Source organism: Protopterus annectens, chromosome 6.part0 (genome assembly GCF_019279795.1).
Source record: "Protopterus annectens isolate FY-2018-M chromosome 6.part0, PAN1.0, whole genome shotgun sequence".
NCBI classification, from domain to species: domain Eukaryota; kingdom Metazoa; phylum Chordata; order Ceratodontiformes; family Protopteridae; genus Protopterus; species Protopterus annectens.
The window spans coordinates 934606173-934619339 of record NC_056737.1 but is presented as its reverse complement, the minus strand read 5'-3'; the positions used below and the strand labels follow the sequence as shown (position 1 = coordinate 934619339).

Genomic DNA, 13167 nt, shown 5'->3' with positions numbered 1-13167 from the left:
AACTAAGCAGGGAAGTCATCTTAGGTTTATTCTTCTCATGTTTACAACTTTCACTATGTTTGGGTCTTGTGAGGTCAGCAGATATGTATGCAGTCCCACAGTAAAAGATCTATACATGTAATCAGTTTCAAAGAGGCCTATATCTCCTTCAGAATGGGAAATATATAATGTTAAGTTGTCTATCTCGCCTTCATCTTGCTGGATGGGTTCGGAGCCGACCTCGGCTCGGACTCGGCCACTCTAAAAGCTCGAGAGTTGGTTCCACCGGCTCGAGGCTCCCCTTATATCCCACAATGCTAGGCGAGAGTTACCTCAGATCTCGTTTGCCGCTACAGCGATCGAGGTGTTGGTTTTCTACCGGTTCTTGGTAAGTGACTTTCTAGTAAAGTTAGTGCTTTAAACCCCTTTATTTTTAAATTTTATACTTATTTCCCTTAGTTTAGAGAAATTCTTGCCCCTTTTTCTTAAATTCCTGTTTTTTCCCCACAAGAACTTTTAAGTTCTTCCCTTGGGCCTTCAGGCCTTCTTCCTTCCCTAGTGGGTGTGTGTGTGTGTTACTTTTCTTAATTTAAAACCTAGTTAGTTGTTTTATTTTAAGCTAAAACTAGACAGGGTGTAATCAGTGTGTTTCTGACTGTGTGTGTGATTGCACTTCGGAATGTCTAAAGAATCAAAGGTCTCAGGCTTCAAGAAGTGTGATGCGTGCTGTCAGAAAATGTCTCTGACAGACGGTCACACTTCTTGTGTCTACTGCCTGGGACCTTTGCACCTGCAGGACTCCTGTGCTGTTTGCCATGGCTTCAGTCCCAGGGTCCTGCAGGAAAGAAAAAATAAGTTAATTTTAAGAGGTTTACTCAAGCTTGAGGATTCCCTTACTGTGTCTTCAGGGAAGCCCTCCAAGGCTTCTAGGTCTTCGGCTCCAGCAACTGAGCCGAGACCTAAGGCTTCTAAACCTCCGCCTACATCGGCTCCGGCTGGAGCCGATGAGTCTCAGTCCACAGTTTCTGTGGTTCCCTCGGCTCCGGCTGGAGCCGAGGTGTTAGAATTTCCCGTGTCGGCTCCGACCAGACCTTCGGAGCCGACATCTAGGAAGAGGTCCAGGTCACCATCCCTTGGCTCCGTTCATTCGGCTCCAGGATCTCCCCTGCTGTCTGAACGGAGCCATAAATCTCACTCCTCCAGGTCATCGAGGCTGTCGGATCATGACCTTCAGAGGGTAGTGAGTCGACTTCTTAAGTCCGAGGCACTGGCCCAGATGCTTCAGAGCCCGACTCATCAGTCGATGCCTGCCCCTGTCCTTCAATATATTCCTCCTCCGACTCCGTTGAGCTCGGAGCCGGGTCGTGTCGGAACCGAGACTGTGGTAGCGTCGGAGCCGATACAATTGTCTTCGGCTCCATCGTCGGCTCCGATTTCTTCCTTAGAAAAATCTCGGCGCCGGACTTCCATCGTCGGCTCCGAGGGGGTGAGTGGCATCGGACCCTTGTCCGACCCCGCTCTTCCTCTCGGAGCTTCGGCGCTGGTGAGTTCGGCTCCGACACCGGCCTCGGAGCCATCACTGTCGGTGCCGAGGGGGGTTCTCAGCTTCTCGGAGTGGGGACCTCTGGCTTTGCCTGACAGGGGTGCGTTCGAGGTCATGCAGAGTGTGTTAGAGCCTGGCTCTACTCCACAGTCGGCTCCGTCCACCCCTCCCTCTACGGTGCCTCAGGTCAAGTCGACTCACTCCCTCATCCCGGACCGCAGAGAGCCAGCTCCTCAGGAACCCCCTGTGGGGATTTCATCCTCTTCCGAGGCCTCTCCTGATTTGGCAGAAGAGCCCCCTCGGAAGAGGAAGTGTAAGAGGAAACACATTGACTCACCTGAGTCCATCACATCTGACACAGATTTAGATGATTCCGAGGGTTCCCCCCGTTCCCCTTCTGAAGATGTCTCCTTTGCAGACATTCTAGAGATCCTGAAGCAGAGGGGAAATTGGCCAGCCCTTAACCCTTCGGAGGATGAATCTGTGTACCTTGAGGCATTTGGCTCTCGCCCTTCCACCTCCTGGGTGTCCCCCCCTTTGACCCCCTCATGCAGGTGGTTGCTAAAAAGGCATGGACGGCTCCTGATTCAGTGGACCCCACTCCCAGGAGACCCTCCAAATTCATAACGGCACCAGCAGACAAGCAGTTCTTAACAAAAGGAGTTTCTGTGGATGCTATGGTGGTAGCTGCTGCCACTAAGAAGGAACTAGCTGATCCTTCAGTACCTGTCCATCCACCTAACAAGGAATCTAGGTCCATGGATAGGTACGGGAAGCGGATGTTCTCGTCAGCGACATTTACTATGCGTTCGCTGAACTACCTGTGCCATTTCACTCGTCTTCAAAGAGACTTGATCAAAGAAGCGAGTGACATGTTGAAGGACCCTACAGCTGCGGGTTTTCAAGATAAGATGAACACTCAGCTGGCTACCCTTAACTCCATAACCAACTCCTCCATGCGCCTCCTTTCTTATGCGGCTGATGGAGTGAGTAGGGCCGCAGGGACAGGTGTGGCCTTACGTAGGCATGCCTGGATGCGGCTATGCAATTTTGCGGACCCCTTCAAGACGTCTTTCACTAACTCCCCGTTTGATGGATCATCTCTCTTTGGTCCTCAAGTGAAAGAAACCTTGACTAGGTGCGAGACTGATGGCAAGACTCTTTCTGCCGTCGGAGTCCATTTTTCTACTCCTTCTAGACCTTACCCCAAAGGCCAGAAAAGTGGAAAAATGTGGTTCCATAAACAATCTCAAGGGACTTCGCCTGACGCACAAAGTCGTTTCCCTGCCAGAGGCAGAGGCGGGAATAACAATGGTAGACGTCGCCCTCGAGGCAGGGGGGCTCCGCAGAACCAGGGCAACCGGGAAGCTTTCTCTGATAAGCCCTTTCAGCATCCCTGAGGTGTTGCCCGACTGCCCACCTTCGGAGGCAGTCGGGGGAAGATTGTCACTGTACCCAGAAGCCTGGCTATCCCTGACTCAAGACAAATGGGTACAGTCCGTCATTTCCAAAGGCTATTCTATCCCCTTTCTTCGCATTCCAAACCAATCAAAAAGATCCCTTCCAGATGTTCCACCGCTCAAAGGGATCTAGCGGTTTTGGAAATTTCAAAACTGCTTGCAAAAAGAGCAATTCAGCCAGTTCCAGCAGACCAGCAAGGATCCGGAATCTACTCAAGGTTCTTTTAGTTCCAAAGAAAACAGGGACTGGAGACCAATTTTGGATCTCAGTATCTTGAACAGATCAGTCAAGAAAACAAGATTTCGGATGGTCATGCTGCAATCCATCCTTCCCCTATTGGGAAAAGGAAACTGGATGTGCTCTATAGACCTTCAGGATGCGTACTATCACATAAAAGTGAACAGACGCTCCAGAAGATTCCCGCGCTTCAGGCTGGGAACCAGTCATTTTCAGTTCAGGGCCCTGCCCTTTGGTCTCACCACTGCCCCGGTGTTTACCAAATGCATGGCAGTGGTAGCTTCTCACCTGAGACGACAAGGATTCCAGGTGTTTCCATATTTGGACGACTGGCTCCTCACAGCTCCCACCAAGCATCTCCTTCTGATGGCCAGGGATTACACTTTTCGCATTTGTCAAAAGTTAGGCATTTCAATAAATTGCAAAAAGTCTGTTTTGTCGCCTTGTCGTGCTATTACTTTCATAGGCGCAAATCTAGACACAGTAGACATGTCTGAGACTAACACATCAGAGAATAACAGACATTCACAAACTGGTCTCACTCCTTTTCAACAACAACAGAATCAAAGCCAGGTTAGTTCTGAAAGTGTTGGGAATTATGGCGGCTGCCATACCTCTGCTTCCATTAGCCAGATTCCACATGCGGATCCTTCAATGGATGCTCTTTACACAATGGTCATACCAGCAACTTCCAATGTCTCACACCATTATGATCACGCAGTGCAGAAATCATCTCATGTGGTGGATGTCTTCCCCTCAGCTCTTGTTGGGAAGACCCTTTGTTCCACCCCCTCCGGTTGCTACTCTGACAACGGATGCCTCCCTGATCGGGTGGGGGGGGCATTATCAGGGCAGGATGGTCCAGGGCACATGGCAACCAAACGAATGCCACTTGCACATAAATGTTCTGGAGATGAGAGCAGTGCTTTTAGCGTTGCAAGCCCTTCAAGACTCTCTTCCCTTGGGAACGATTGCAATCCAGACAGACAATATGTCTGTAGTGTGGTACATCAACAAACAAGGCGGAACCAGGTCATACCCCCTGTGTCGAGAAGCACTCAGATTGTGGCAATGGGCGATTTCTTCTCAGTGTTTTCTGATAGCAACGCACATCCCCGGGAAGTCCAATCAAATTGCGGACAAGTTGAGCAGAGCTATCCTCATGCCTCACGAGTGGTCTCTGAAAGACTCTGTAGTGAGAGAAATTTTCCTCAAGTGGGGTCAGCCTTGCTGCGATCTTTTTGCTACTCCCCAAAACAGCAAGTGCAGAGAATATTTCACTCTATTCCCTTTACCAGGCCAACCCAGCAGAGACGCTCTAGTCCAAGTTTGGCCCCGGGGACTTCTGTATGTATTTCCTCCCTTCCCACTAATCTCTCAAGTGATACAGAAAGCTATCACTCAGAAGGCCTCATTGATCCTCATTGCTCCTTACTGGCCTCGACAGGTGTGGTTCCCCTTTCTACATCAATTTCTATTGGAGCGACTGTGGCATCTGGACCTAGTTCCAGATCTTTTGATCCATCAGTCGGGTCAGTTACATCGCTCCCTCCCCTCTCTGAACCTCACTGCTTGGTTCCTCCAGTTCCAACCTTAGCCCGGCTTCTCAATTATCTCACTCTGTTCGAGATATTTTGATAGCTTCCCATAAATCTTCCACTCGGAAGATTTATTTGAGTAAGTGGAAACGCTTCGCATATTGGGCTCAAGGAAGGGACATAGATCCTTTCACTGCTTCCATCCAAATAGTCCTTGATTTTCTAGCTGAACTCTTCCATGCAGGTTCATCTCCTCTACTCTTAAAGTTCAATTGGCAGCTATTTCTAACTTTCATGTGGGTATTTCTGAGTCTGCCTTAATGTCCCACAAGCTTTGCAAAGCATTTTTGAAAGGAGTTTTTCTTCTCAGACCTCCTATAAGAAATCCTCCTTCTCCTTGGGACCTAAATTTAGTTCTTGCTTCTTTGATTCTTCCCCCTTTCAAACCTGCAGTCTCCTGTTCTTTAAAATTGCTATCATGGAAGACTCTTTTTCTGGTAGCTATTACTTCAGCTAGAAGAGTTTCAGAACTTCAAGCACTCAGCTGTCGACCTCCTTATCTATTGTTCCATAAGGACAGGGTATCCTTACGAACGAACCCGTCCTTTTTGCCTAAGGTAGTCTCGACGTCAAATCTAAATCAAAGCATTGACCTCCCTGTCTTTTTTCCAGAATATTCCAATAGATCTGAACAAAAATTACACTGCCTGGATGTTCATCGTCAATTGAGATACTATTTGGATAGAACAAAACAATTCAGAAAATCTGACCAGCTGTTTGTCTCCTATGCGGAAGGCAGAAAGGGACTTTCAGTTTCAAAGGTATCATTATCCAGATGGCTAACATCTTTGATTTCCCTTGTATATGAAATTAGACACCAAAAGCTGCCTAATAAACATAAGGCCCATTCCACCAGAGCTTTGGCTACTTCTTTAGCCTTCCAAGACAGACTGCCTATTGACACCATTTGTGCAGCGGCTACTTGGGCTACTCCTCACACTTTCATTTCTCATTATAAGTTGGATTTAGCTTCTAGACATAGAGCTAACTTTGGTTCCACTGTTCTCAGGAGTCTGTTCCGTTAGGCCACCCGGGACAAGGTGCTAGGGACGCGGTCCCATCCAGCAAGATGAAGGCGAGATAGACAACTTAACGTAAAGACGTTATGTTCTTACCATAACGTTCCATGTTAGTTGTCTTCTTCTCGCCTTCTTCTTGCGTCCCACCCTCCTGCCCCCTGGCCTGGACAGACCTAGAGGAGTTGTGATTGTGACCTCTCTTTCTACCACCTCTTTCTTAGGCATATGCTGTTGTGCATATTTCCTGGATCAGGATGTAGGTCACCCTTCTTTCTCCCTGTTGTTAGAGGTGGACTCTGTTTAGAGTTATTCTGTTACTATTATAAGCTGGGGTTAGCTTACAAACGAGATCTGAGGTAACTCTCTCCTAGCATTGTGGGATATAAGGGGAGCCTCGAGCCGGTGGAACCAACTCTCGAGCTTTTAGAGTGGCCGAGTCGGAGCCGAGGTCGGCTCCGAACCCATCCAGCAAGAAGAAGGCGAGAAGAAGACAACTAACATGGAACGTTATGGTAAGAACATAACTTCTTTTTTTTGGTATACACTAATTTTTGTAAATCATTTGATGATCATGAGGCATCCTTCTTGTTTTCCTGTCTAACCAATCCAGCACCTTTTGGTGCCAGTCAGTCACTCCAGAGCTGTAAGTTAGTACAGGAAGAGCAAATTGGTTTATAGCTTGGATTTTCTTACTAGATGTCAGTGCTGTTTTCAGTATTGAAATATTGAAATTGCAGGACCTTTTTGTTGATAATTTAAACTAAAGATGGGATGAGATATTGCTGGAAACTTTTGAGATTAGGTTCCACAGTTTAACAATGTATGCTTGAGCACAGGCAGTTTCACTATCATTTTTTTTAGATTTTATTTATTAATTTGACATTTGTTTACCAAGAAGTCCAACTGGGCCAGAAAATGCCTATTTTCAATGGTGGCCCGGGGAGAAAAGCTTCCCAGTCACAATATTTCAAAAATGAAATACAAATATTTTAAATCACAAAGTATCATGTTACACAACAAAACATCAGTTACAGATATTTTAAATCATAAAGTATAATGTTACACTACAAAACATAAGAATAAAAAAATGCTGTAATGAGAAAAACATAGAACATATGTTTCATAGTAGAGTGCAATGAAACACAAGAACATGAGTTGGAGAAAATATGTGAGGAAAAACTCAATATTCATATTATTTTTTTACATAGATTAGTATGTGTTAAATGAGACCTGAGATAATTCTAATAAGACATTTAGACAGATATTAGAGATTACATGATTAGAGACAGTAAGGAGAAAGCGAGTGATGTCTTAGTATGACAGATGGTGTTTATATTATGGTTATAGATGGAAGAAGGATGGGGAGAAGGAGATTATAAGAAGAATGCAGGGTAGGGGGTCTTCAGGTGGCTTAGGTGAGTAGGGATGAGAGAGAGGGAAGGTCTACAGAAATTAAGTCAATAAGGTAAGGTAGTGGGAACAAAAAAGAAGTGGACTAGGAGGCTGGAAGAGTGTTGTAAAGTGTGATTTAGGTTGAAGGGGGTGACTGAAGTATAGTGAGTAAGTTCAGCCAGGATTGGCACATGAGCAGGTCCAAGATTTTGTGAAGTATTCTTTAAGGGGGCATTTAAATGTGGGTAGGTTAGGCAAAGTTCTGGTGATTAGAGGTAAAGAGTTCCATTTTTCACAACTGAGTATGAGTATAGGCTCTGTCCGTGGGACTTTTTTGGTTTATTTATGGTGAGAAGTTCTTTGTTCTGATCTGAGAGTTCTTTTAGGGAAATATATGTTGATTGAAGGGGTAAGCTAATAGTCTGTGTATGATTTTATGTATTGCTATAAGTTGAATGTAGGAGAGGTGGAGGGGAAGTTCCAGCCAGCTAAGGATATGCAGAGCTCTACATTGATGGGTAAAGGAGGATGAATTAGTAACAAACTTGGCAATTAAGTCGTAGCAGTTTTCAAGTTTTTTTTTTTTTTTCTGGAGGACTGTAAATTGGTTAGAGCTGGTGCTCCATAGAGTAAGTAGGGCAGAAGGTAGATTTTGGCTGGAGTAATTTTTGTGGGTGTGCTTAGAAAATGTTTGTTTCTGTATAGCATACCTAATTTTTGATGGGTTTTCTTGATATTGCTTTGGATGTGGAAGTCAAATTTAAGATTATCATCTGTTATGAAATTTTTGAGTGAATACTTGTTATTGGTTCAATGAGCAGAGCTCCCTGCAGAGTGTTTGTAACAGTTTAATAATTGACTGGCAGGCCCTTTGTCTGTAGTATGGTGGATGTCATGGGTAGTCTTAATATGAGAAAACAACTAGTAGATTACATAGCTTCATTCAGTTAAGGAAATGAAGTGTCACCCAGTGATGTGTTTCGTTAATGTGGTTACTTGCAAGCATTGCTATTTTATTATAAGATTACTACACTGTGGTTTGGTGAGAGGACTACAGGTTAATGGAAGTTGTTAAGATATATAGGAGACTAAGGGAGTAGGTAGGTGTGAGCGATGGTCCTATGTTCTGTAAGCAAAGGTTTGACTTAATGAAAAAGTCCTAGATTATGACTGTTTTTTTGAACTGCAAGTTGGATATGCTGATCAAGGCTTAAACAATAATTTGATTATTATTTTCCGGTAGTTTTTTTTTTTTTTACTGTCTAGTATTACTGACTGATAATATTGTGAAGGTACAGTTGTTAGACTGGAGGCGAAAATACCATCAGTTTACTTTTATTTGGATTTAGGAGAGGATTAGATTGCTCAGGCCAGTTTTCAATATTTGTAGGAGATTCTGTATGTCAGCTTCAAGATGCGTGACTGAAGAGACTGTGCAGCTTTAACAAATATTTGAATTGTCAAGCCTTCTATAAGTACTATACAGTAGGTATCGTGACTTAAACCCACTCCCCTCCCTCTAGGCTCTTATTTTATTCATAATGTACTATAGTTACTCTACCTATGAAGTCCCACCCACACCAAGTTCTCACATCTTCCACACATTCCTTTCACCTTAACTTATGTTTCCCTTATTTCTACTTTTTCTCTCCACCATACACTAATTGTATATTCTGTATGCACTGAATATTTATCAGGTAAGCAACATTTTGAGCCAGCTGTATCATTTGTCATACAGTTCAAACACTCATAGCTGACACTTTAGTTATATTTATTTTGTGCAGATAGCTTGCTTGCAAAATATTCTTCACTATTCATCATTATCATGCAGACATTTGAAACTGTCAAGTTTTGCTATCCTCTGTCTGAAAAATGGCCCATTTGTGTTCTACACTTAATCTGCTAGGCTACACTCTCCTTAAGATAGTCTTTGGCTGTTTATCCCAACTAACACATAAAAATAAATGAATAAATAAATAAACTGTAACTAAACATCTTTTCTGAAGTATTTTGGAGAAAGGAGACAAAATGTATGTGGGTCTGCAGTTCTGTGGTTCAAGATATTTGATGCCTTTATTTAAGGGATTACAAAGATTGTTTCCAGAGTTTGGGGTCTATAACTTCTCGAAGAGATTGTTCTATAAGTGCATTTATTGTGTATGCAATGACCTTTGCAACCATTTTGATATATTCTGTATGTGGGTTATCAGCTGCAAGAGAGGTGGGTTTTAGCTTTTGAATACTTTTTTTATTGTAGTAGTAGGAGTTGTGGTAAGTGAGAAAGTAAAAGTGATATTGTATGTGTTACTTACTATCATGTTGGGTATATCAGGTTTATTAAGGAAATTAGCAGCATCCATGTCGCATAAGTTAAATCAGTATGCTGTGTGTTTGGTTACAACATGTAATTTTATTTGTTAAAATTCAGTGGAATGGATTATCAATGTACTATATCCATGCATATGCTTACACTCATTTTGTGAAACTGAGCCATAGAGGCAACTTTAAAATAAAGCTGTGTAGGACCAGCTTGTGACATAATAATCGACCACCAATTTGTGGTCAAGTGGAAGGATGAGCAACTGTGCATTTTATAAAGCAGCATAAGTTTTGGTGCTTCTGAAAACTCAGCATAAACCTCTTACCATCCTGCTTATGTTGAAGTTTACCTTTGGGACTCAACTGAGTGACCCTATGGGTGCTGCATGACCCTATAAATTTGTCATACATGCCTGTTAAGGACCTCTAATTCTCTGAACTACTGGTAGATGCTGACACCTGGGCTGCGGTATAGCTGAACCCATCATCGTAATTTGTTTTTGTACAAACCTGTATTTGGAGGTCACCACTTCTCCCCATGAACCTTTCATCCTAGCTTATCAGGAGTTTTTTCTATGCTCTCCTGTCATTTCTATGCTGTCGTACCTCTTGAAAGTGACTTGTCAGTTTCACATTTTCTGTCCTTTTACCTACGTTAAGTTCACTGCTTAGATGATGGAGCATACTACAGAAATCTTCCTTTGTTAGCTATTTTAACATTGTATGAAAATAATTGCATACCGATTTTTAAGAATAAGGGTGATGTGCAGAGCTGTAGTAACTACAGAGGGATTAAATTGATCAGTCACAGCATGAAGTTATGGGAAAGAGTAGTGGAAGCTAGGTTAAGAAGGGAGGTGATGATTAGTGATCAGCAGTATGGTTTCACGCCAGGAAGGAGCACTACAGATGCAATGTTTGCTCTGAGAGTGTTGATGGAGAAGTACAGAGAAGGTCAGAAGGAGATGCATTGTGTCTTTGTGGATGTAGAGAAAGCATATGACAGGGTGCCTAGAGAGGAGTTGTGAGAGGGAGGATAGAGGAATGCAGGGAGTAGAGGTGGCAAAGGTGGATGAGTTTAAATACTTGGGATCAGTAGTTCAGAGTAATGGTGAGTGTAGAAGAGAGGTGAAGAAGAGAGTACAGGCAGGATGGAGTGGGTGGAGAAGAGTGTCAGGAGTGATTTGTGACAGATGAGTACCAGTAAGAGTGAAAGGGAAGGTCTACAAGAGGGTAGTGAGACCAGCTATGTTATATGGGTTGGAGACAGTGGCATTGACAAAAAGGCAGGGGTCAGAGCTGGACGTGGCAGAGTTAAAGATGTTAAGATTTGCACTGGGTGTGATGAGGCTGGACAGGATAAGGAATAAGTATATTAGAGAGTCAGCCCAGGTTGGAAGGTTTCAAGACAAAGCCATAGAGGCAAGATTACGTTGGTTTGGACATGTGCTGAGGAGGGATGCAGAGTATATTGGAAAAAAAGATGCTAAGGATGAAGCTGCCGGGTAACAGGAAAAGATGAAGGCCTAAGATAAGGTTTATGGATGTGGTGAGAGAGGACATGTAGGTGGTTGGTGTGACAGAGCAAGATGCAGAGGACAGGAAGAAATGGAAACAGATGATCCACTGTGGTGGCCCCTAATGGGAGCAGCCAAAAGAAGAAGAAGAAGAAGAAGAAGATGAAAATAATTGCATAGTTTAGAATTGACTTTCCTGTTGTCCTTTACATCTTCCCTTTACTACAGAGGTAGTCACACAATGCATCACCTTCTGGTACAAGATTACCTAATAAACTGAAACATCTTTTCAGGGAGAAAAATATATAATGAGAGCATTAATGAGCATTAGGAAATAATAACAATATGGGCTGATGGAAAGAAACTTTGTTGTGCTCATCAATGAATAGGAGTCAGAAAATGATCAAATGTAATTCAGTAGTATAGGTTCTCAAAACAGCTGAGCTGTTCTTGGAAATACTTTATTGGAGTGTATGAACTGGGAAGTATAAACTAACAATTTGTTTTCAAGGTAAGGTTGATATTTAGACTTAAAACTTTTTAGTTCACCAGTATGACTGAGGTCCACAGACAGAGAATTTCACATGGAAGATCTCATATATGAGGAAGTCCTTTCACCCTGATACGGTTATAATGATGGTTTGCCAAGGATTGTCATCCTATCATAGTAGAATTTAAATGAGTAGTGAATGCAGTTTATATCTCATTTGTACATAAATGGTGGGTACCTCATACAGGTCAACTTCTGTTTCAGCAAGTCACATAACTCAATTGGGAAACCATCACTTCCCAGTGTTTTCCTTCTTGCTAATTTTCCGAAATAATTTCTATTTCTTTTTTCATCATTGGTACTGACAGCTCTATCTCATCTGCACAAAAGGAAAAAAGAAAACACCCACCAGGGCAGAATCAAGTAACACACTTTTAGTTACCACAAAGTCCAGTAACCAAACCACGAAGGTGGACACACCACAGAGGTTTATTAGAACAGGCAAATAGTTGCAAACTGATACAGACTAAGCACTATTAGAATGCTTTCGCCAAACAGTTAGGCATCATCAGAGTCGTAACAAAAAGCAAACATCTCATACATTTTAAATACCATCCTTGACATTACCATTGGTTGAACCAAACACCTCCCCCTAAAAACATTAATTATACAACCTCATAAATGACCAAATATAAGTAGTTTTTGGACATTTACAAATATAAATAATTATTTAAAAACTCCTCAATACTTGAATTTTATTCTAATGTGTATAAATGACACCTTACCAACAATCATGTCTGTGAATCGCATTTACTTCACTACAATAAATAAATTCAAAAATTCAAACATTAATCAATTAAAACATTTTGAAAAAATTAAAACATTTTCAAGAAAACCATTTGTGTACCTCTATATAAATTATATCTGTTGGGATCTAAGTTTTAAAATAGGTTTGATAGAGATGTGGTCGTTTAAACCTGGGGGTCTACAGGCATCTAATCTAATTTGCCATTCTGTTTCTAAAGCCCCAACACGGTTGACCACATCTCCACCTTCACCACAATCAATTACCCGACCTATAACAAAAAATAAAAACTTTTTAAAATCACTACATTGTGTACTGTGCAAATAAAGTGCATTGTGCAAGTCTTTCTTTTTAATTGACCTTAAATGCTCAGAAATCCGGTCTCGAAGCCTCCTAATAGTTTTGCCTACATAGTACGCATTACAAGATGAACAAGAGGCAAGGTATACAAGGTTTTTTGTACAACAATTACACTGTCCAGGACATTTGATGGTGTACTTGTACCCCTCTACACACACATATGCACCTTCGTTCACAAACCTACACCATCTACAAAATCCACATTTTTTCATATTTGACCTGTAGTTTTTTGTTTTGTTCTTTTCTAAGATATCTTTCAGATTCTCCCCTCTACTGTACACAATATTAGGATTTTTACCCAAAATCTTTTTAACCTCTTCACTTAGGGAGAAATTCCATACTTCCTTGATCATTTCAATAAGGACAGGTGTCGTCCCATTGTATTTGACCACTAAACGTAAACCTTCCACCTGTTCTTCCTTCTTACCATCCTTCACTTCTCTTGAG

At 42.5% G+C, this 13167-nt stretch overlaps 1 protein-coding gene across 1 annotated transcript in view; it reads left to right on the top strand.

Annotated features, from left to right (window-relative positions):
• Positions 1-13167, top strand: part of ASB2 (ankyrin repeat and SOCS box containing 2) — a 473190-nt gene that overhangs the window by 198175 nt on the left and 261848 nt on the right. The window lies entirely within an intron of this gene.